This window comes from Myxocyprinus asiaticus, chromosome 8 (genome assembly GCF_019703515.2).
Source record: "Myxocyprinus asiaticus isolate MX2 ecotype Aquarium Trade chromosome 8, UBuf_Myxa_2, whole genome shotgun sequence".
NCBI classification, from domain to species: Eukaryota; Metazoa; Chordata; class Actinopteri; order Cypriniformes; family Catostomidae; genus Myxocyprinus; species Myxocyprinus asiaticus.
Window position 1 is genome coordinate 20,397,374 of NC_059351.1, and position 6,000 is coordinate 20,403,373.

The window sequence follows — 6,000 nt, forward strand, 5'->3', positions numbered from 1 at the left end:
TAAACTTAGGTGGGACGTAACCCTACGTATAATCTAAATATTTACGACAGACTGCGACCAGGAGTAACTGATGGAATAAAAAAGCAGAGTAATATTTAATGACATCAATGAGCTCATGTTCTGGGTGACAGGCTTCATGTCTTTCGACATATATGATGGTGTTGGTATTTACACTCGTTTACATTGTCGAGAGAGAGAGAGAGAGAGAGAGAGAGAGAGAGAGAGAGAGAGAGAGAGAGAGAAACGTATACTACAAGCAGCACTTCAGCATGAAAGCGTTCTAACTGTGCAGTTTTCAGGATGCGTGAAGTGTCAACACATTAATAAAATGAATAAATGTCTATTTTTCCAGCCTGTTGTATTCGTATTTATTTATCACCCCTTATTTATTTTAGATAATGTTCCTATTGTTATTTACACAGGGCAAATATACTATTTATTAAATCTACTTTTATTACGTACCGTATTTAAATGGGGATATAATTTACAGCTGACAGTTACGTGAACAAACAAGGTTTGAACATCAACCGTAACAAGATCAAATTTAAAGTAACGGCTTCTTAACACTTCTGTGTACAAATGTGAAGGCTGTTTACTGGCTCAATACCTAAACGTCATATTATGTGTATACGCATTACTTTACGGAGAGCTTACAACCTACTAGTTAAGTCTTGCCTTAAGAACAGGTGGTGCAACCGAATTAATCACTGACTTACTTACAAACTGACTAGTAGTTACTAAGCCCTTAGTGTGAACTTTACGTCCCAGCTTACGTGAGAATTTACGCACAGCTGGTGCAACTCTACCCAGATCCAAATCGGGGTAACGTTGGCTTTAAGTACGATATTCGTTGACTATTCACCTATGACGAGTTAGGGACCGTCTGAAAATTTCACACACTGAAATTCACAAAAATATTATTTTCACATTCTAAAGGTTGTAGAAACTTCCCAGCAGATAGATGGACTTACTACAGGTGAGATTAATAATTAAGGTCAAGGGGCCTTGCTCAAGGGACAACAGTGGCATCTTGACAGTGCTGAGGCTTGAACCCTCATCCTTCTGATCAGTAACCAAGAGCCTTAACCACTGCCCCTATTATTACAGTATGATCAATTATATGTGTACAATAATCAATTATTTGATATTGTCTTATTATAAAGTTTGTAGTAACTGTAGTGTAGTGTGCAGCGTTGTCAAACCATTTACTTTACGTGATGAAGCCATTGAGTGTTTATGAAGTTTGTTTCTTTTTGAGAGTGAATTATTGAACTTAGTGAAAACCCGAAAAATTTTATCTGCTGCACAGAAGGCAAGAGAATAAATGCCTTACCTGAAGCGTGTCACTGCTCCCCGTCTCCTTTTCTATACCCGAACCTGAAGGTCTTGTTACACAATTCTATATATTTCTGTTAATACTGTATCTGCTTCCTGTAGTATAGACTTAACAGGAGAGATGGCATAATAAAGTCTGATCGCTGACGGCAAGAGAGATCTCCACTATCACTTCCTAGAGTACTGTGCTCATAAAATCGCTGTTGTGGAGAGAATGCTTTACTGACTTCAATAAATGTTTATCAAGTCTAGTATAGCTGTCTGTTCTGATCATTTCCTTTACATATTTTTAGTCATCTGCTCTGATCTGCTTTTGCGTTCTGTGCCTCAATGATAGTCAGACTCAGGTGTTTCTTTAAAGTCCTCCACCAGCTTTTTTATGTTTGTGACATTCAGCTGCAGTTGTTTTTTTACTATACAAGAGTCATCCACCAGCTTTTTGTAATCGGTGTCTTCTCCATTTTCAATGCAACATCTAGTTGAAGTTTTGCTTGCAAACTTGATTCAAGGAAACATCCTGGTTACTTTTTGTAACCTCTGTTCCCTGATGGAGGGACCGAGACGTTGTGTCGATGTAGTGACACTAGGGTTCGCCCTTGGGAGCCCCAAACACCTCTGATCTTTGAGAAAAGGCCAATGGGAACTGGCGAGTGGAATTTGCATCCCACTCCCCTGGACATGCGGGTATAAAAGGAGCTGGCTCGCAACCACTCATTCAGGTTTTGTGCTGAGGAGCCGAGACAGGGTCCCGGCCATTTCAGCGGGTAGTTCAGAGTTGTGGCAGGAAGGACACAACATATCATTCCCTCCATCAGGGAACGGAGGTTACGAAAGTAACCAGAACATTCCCTATCTGTCACTCACTCAACGTTGTGTCGATGTAGTGACACTAGGCCTCCCTATACGAATGCCACAACTAGCTGAACTGTGTTACGTGGACTGGTGGTGCGAGATGGGCAAACCATTGCATACCTCGTAGCCAGCGCACCTGGCCGTCACGTAACCTCCCCCAATGCTCCTCGACTGCCCAAAATGGGGACAGGCCGCCCCAGCCGTGGCCTATTCTCTTCTTTTTTTCTCCCCAAAAAAGAATGGAAATCGTTCAGCTGGGGGCCATAAATGTCCACATCGGGGGGGTGTCCATTCCCAAGGAGAAGACACTGCGGAGACCACATCCTGCCCGAAGGGGAGGCAATTGTGTGAAAATACGTCACATGGTCTTACCGAGTCTTGTCGGCAGTGTTGCATGTGGAGAAGTCCCCATGGTAGGTCCTACTCAGATGGGACGGAGCTCTACAAACACGGTGACCGGTGGCAGAGGGAAACTCTGCCCAAGGAAGAGGCGGGTTTATCAACAGGGAAACCATCTCATGGAAGATACATCACACTGGGTTACAAACAGTCAACCAGCACATGTGGAGCACCTACCCCAGTACAGGGCCTAATAGCAAGTACTGGGCCGGCATCGAGTTTCTCCACGAACTTGCCTGCCACAGGGCTAAGGAGGAAGGACATCCAGGGTCCACGACCTTGTGAACACTTGAAGGATCTGCTGATAATGTCTTGGTGGCAGATACAACAGGACACCTTCAGGAGTCTTGTAGAGTCCATGCCTCTGGGGTCACGCTGTTTTGGCGGCACGCGGAGGACCGACAGAATATTAGGCAGATGGTTATAACGTTTTGCCACATCAGTGTGTATGGAATAAAAGATATTGAAGCCTCAGCGAAGTCAAATGAAGTCCAACAACTTTGCAATGCTGTTTAGGAATGTTCTTTGGAACTACGGTTTTGAGAAACACCGTATCGTTGAACTATGTTGGTGACGATGGAACTTGCGACCATAGGTGTCTAATGATGCTTTTGGGAAACGCACCCCTGGTCAAATGCCCATCCAGGAGGGGAAAGGTGCTATACGCAAGCGGTACACCCAGCCAGTTGTCCTGCCAACTTACCTGTTCGTATCTGACAAAATACGGGACGAACCGGCTCAACCTGGAGATTGAGGAACCTCGCGAAGTTATTGGGTGTTGCCCAGCCTGCTGCTCTACCAATGTCTGTTAAAGAGGTGCCATTGGTTGGGGCCCAGGAGGCCGCCACACTCCTGGTGGAGTGTGCCCAAAACCCCAAGGGGGGCGGCACATACTGGGCATGGTATGCCAAAGCAATGGCATCAACGACCCAATGGGCGATCCTCTGTTTGGAAGCAGTGCTCCCATTCTGCTGTCCTCCGAAGCAGACAAAGAGCTGCTCAGAGCCTCTAAAGCTCTGCGTGCGATCCAAGTAGATGCATAAAGAACACACTGGACACAGCAATGAAAAGGCTGAGTCTGCTTCCTCCTGGGGCAGCTTTGCTTGAAGGTTCACCACCTGATCCCTAAACGGGGTCATGGGAACCTTGGGCATTTAGCTCAGTCGGGGCCTACTTACTGTCAACTGCATTGTAGTGCGCCATCATAGTGGCCACGTACACCATCAGGGTGGGGGGACAGCTGCCCCACCAGCCTTTCCTGCAGGAAGGAAAGCACAGACCCGACTGCGCATCTCTGGGGGTTTTTGCGTCGGGAAGAACACCACTTAGCGAATAGACGCCACTGCAAGGCATACAGGAGCCTCATAGAGGGAGCCCTAGCCTGAGTGATCATGTCTACCACCGTGGGTTGTAGGCCACTTAGGTCTTCCGCGTCCCGTCCAAGGGCCAGACATGAACATTCCAGAGGTCTGGTCACGGGTGCCAGATGGTGCCCCGTCCCTGAGAGAGGAGAACCCTCCTCAGGGGAATTTGCCAGGGAGGGGCTGTCACGAGGAGTGTGAGGTCCAAGACCCTGAGTGGGCCAGTAGGGTGCCACTAGGATGACCTACTCCTCGTCCTCCCTGACCTTGCACAGTGTCTATGCAAGTAGGCTCACTGGGGGAACGCATACTAGCGCAGCCCCTAGGGCCAACTGTGTGCCAGCGCATCTGTGCTGAGGGAAGCCTTGGTCAGGGCGTATCAGAGCATGCAGTGGGAGGATTCCCAGGAAGCGAACAGGCTTACCTGCGCTTGACCAAATCAATTCAAAACCAGTTGGACCACCTGGGGGTGGAGTCTCCATTCTCCCCTGAGTGTGACCTGTCACGAAAGCGTGTCTGCCACTGTGGCGGCTACTGTATGCTACCATCACCGAGTTGTCCGTCTGGACCAACACGTGCTTGCCCTGAATCAACGGCCGAAGCCTCCGCAAGGCGAGCTCCAACTGGGGTCCCCAAATCACCCCCAGTGCTAAACGACGCGGCTTCAAACCCGTAGGTAGAAGGACTGAGGCGGGGAGCCGCTGGGGTGGCTTTCCCTCTAACGAAGGAAAGCCACGACCGCTACATTGCCATGGTCATGTTCTCGCAGTGAGAACATGACCCGTCCACGAATGCTGTCTCCGCGTGGGCAGCGCCCAAGCAAGACAGCGATCGTGGCCATCGGAAGCAGAGAGGTAACGACCGCAACCAGGAATTAAACACAGACGGAAAGGCATCTTTAAAAAGACACTCTCCGTCAGTGCCACTCTTTTAGTAGAGAAAATATACTCTTTTAGACTGTCAAAGCGCCCAGGGGCGTTCTCTGCACTCCACCGGTGCACGAGGGGGAGAAGCCGCAGTAATTTAGAGGTGAATGGAATGGCAGAGGATTCAGCTCGCTGAACACAACCGCTCAGCTCCGAAGAAAAAATCTGAATGAGTGGTTGCGAGCCAGCTCCTTTTATACCTGTATGTCCCGGGGAGTGGCATGCAAATTCATTTTCATTTTATGTCATTAAATAGTTGTATTTTAATCTATGGTTGTTTCAGTCAGGACCACTTGCATCAAGTGAAGAAATATTACTGACATCTGAAGTAATCATTTCATTGTATGGTTCTTTTCTGGGCTCTCACTGCCCAAACATGCATGGGTAGAGCAGGGAGAACAGAACTGAATTTATATTGAAAGTCCAATCAGCAGGTAAATGAATTAAATCAGGGTAAGAAAAACATAAAGTAGCATTGGTCACAACAGGCAGAAAACCAGATGAAAAAGCCTTAATTCAGAGACACACAAGGAACATACAAAAATACAAAAAGTAACAAGAACAGACAGAAAGCAGATGATCTAACACATGATGATCTAGCAAAAAGCTAACTAACAGGCAGAGTATAAATTCATAGGGGGAAGGAGACACTAGCACAATAATTAAACGGGCGGAGGTGGAAAATCACAATGAACAACTAAAAGCAAAACAAAATATTTTTTGCTGAATTTTAGTGAATATTTTTCTTAAATAATTGATTACTGTACTCATATAATTGATCATACTGTAATATTCTCACCTGTAGTAAGTCCATCTATCCTCTGGGAAGTTACTACAAACTTTAGAATGTGAAAATAACATTTTAGTATTTTTTTTTCTAAAATAATTGATTACTGTACTCATATTATTATAAATATTGTAATAATCTCACCTGTAGTAAGTCTGTCTATCCTCTGGGAAGTTACTACAACATTCTGAATGTGAAAATGTATTTTACTGTTTGTTTGTTTGTTTTTTTCCATCTATAACTTGCACGTCAATTGAATGAATGAGTGGACACCTCCTAGCGTAGTGGGTGGAGTTTTAAGACGGTCCCTTACGTCCGCTAGGCAGTGAAAGCACATCGG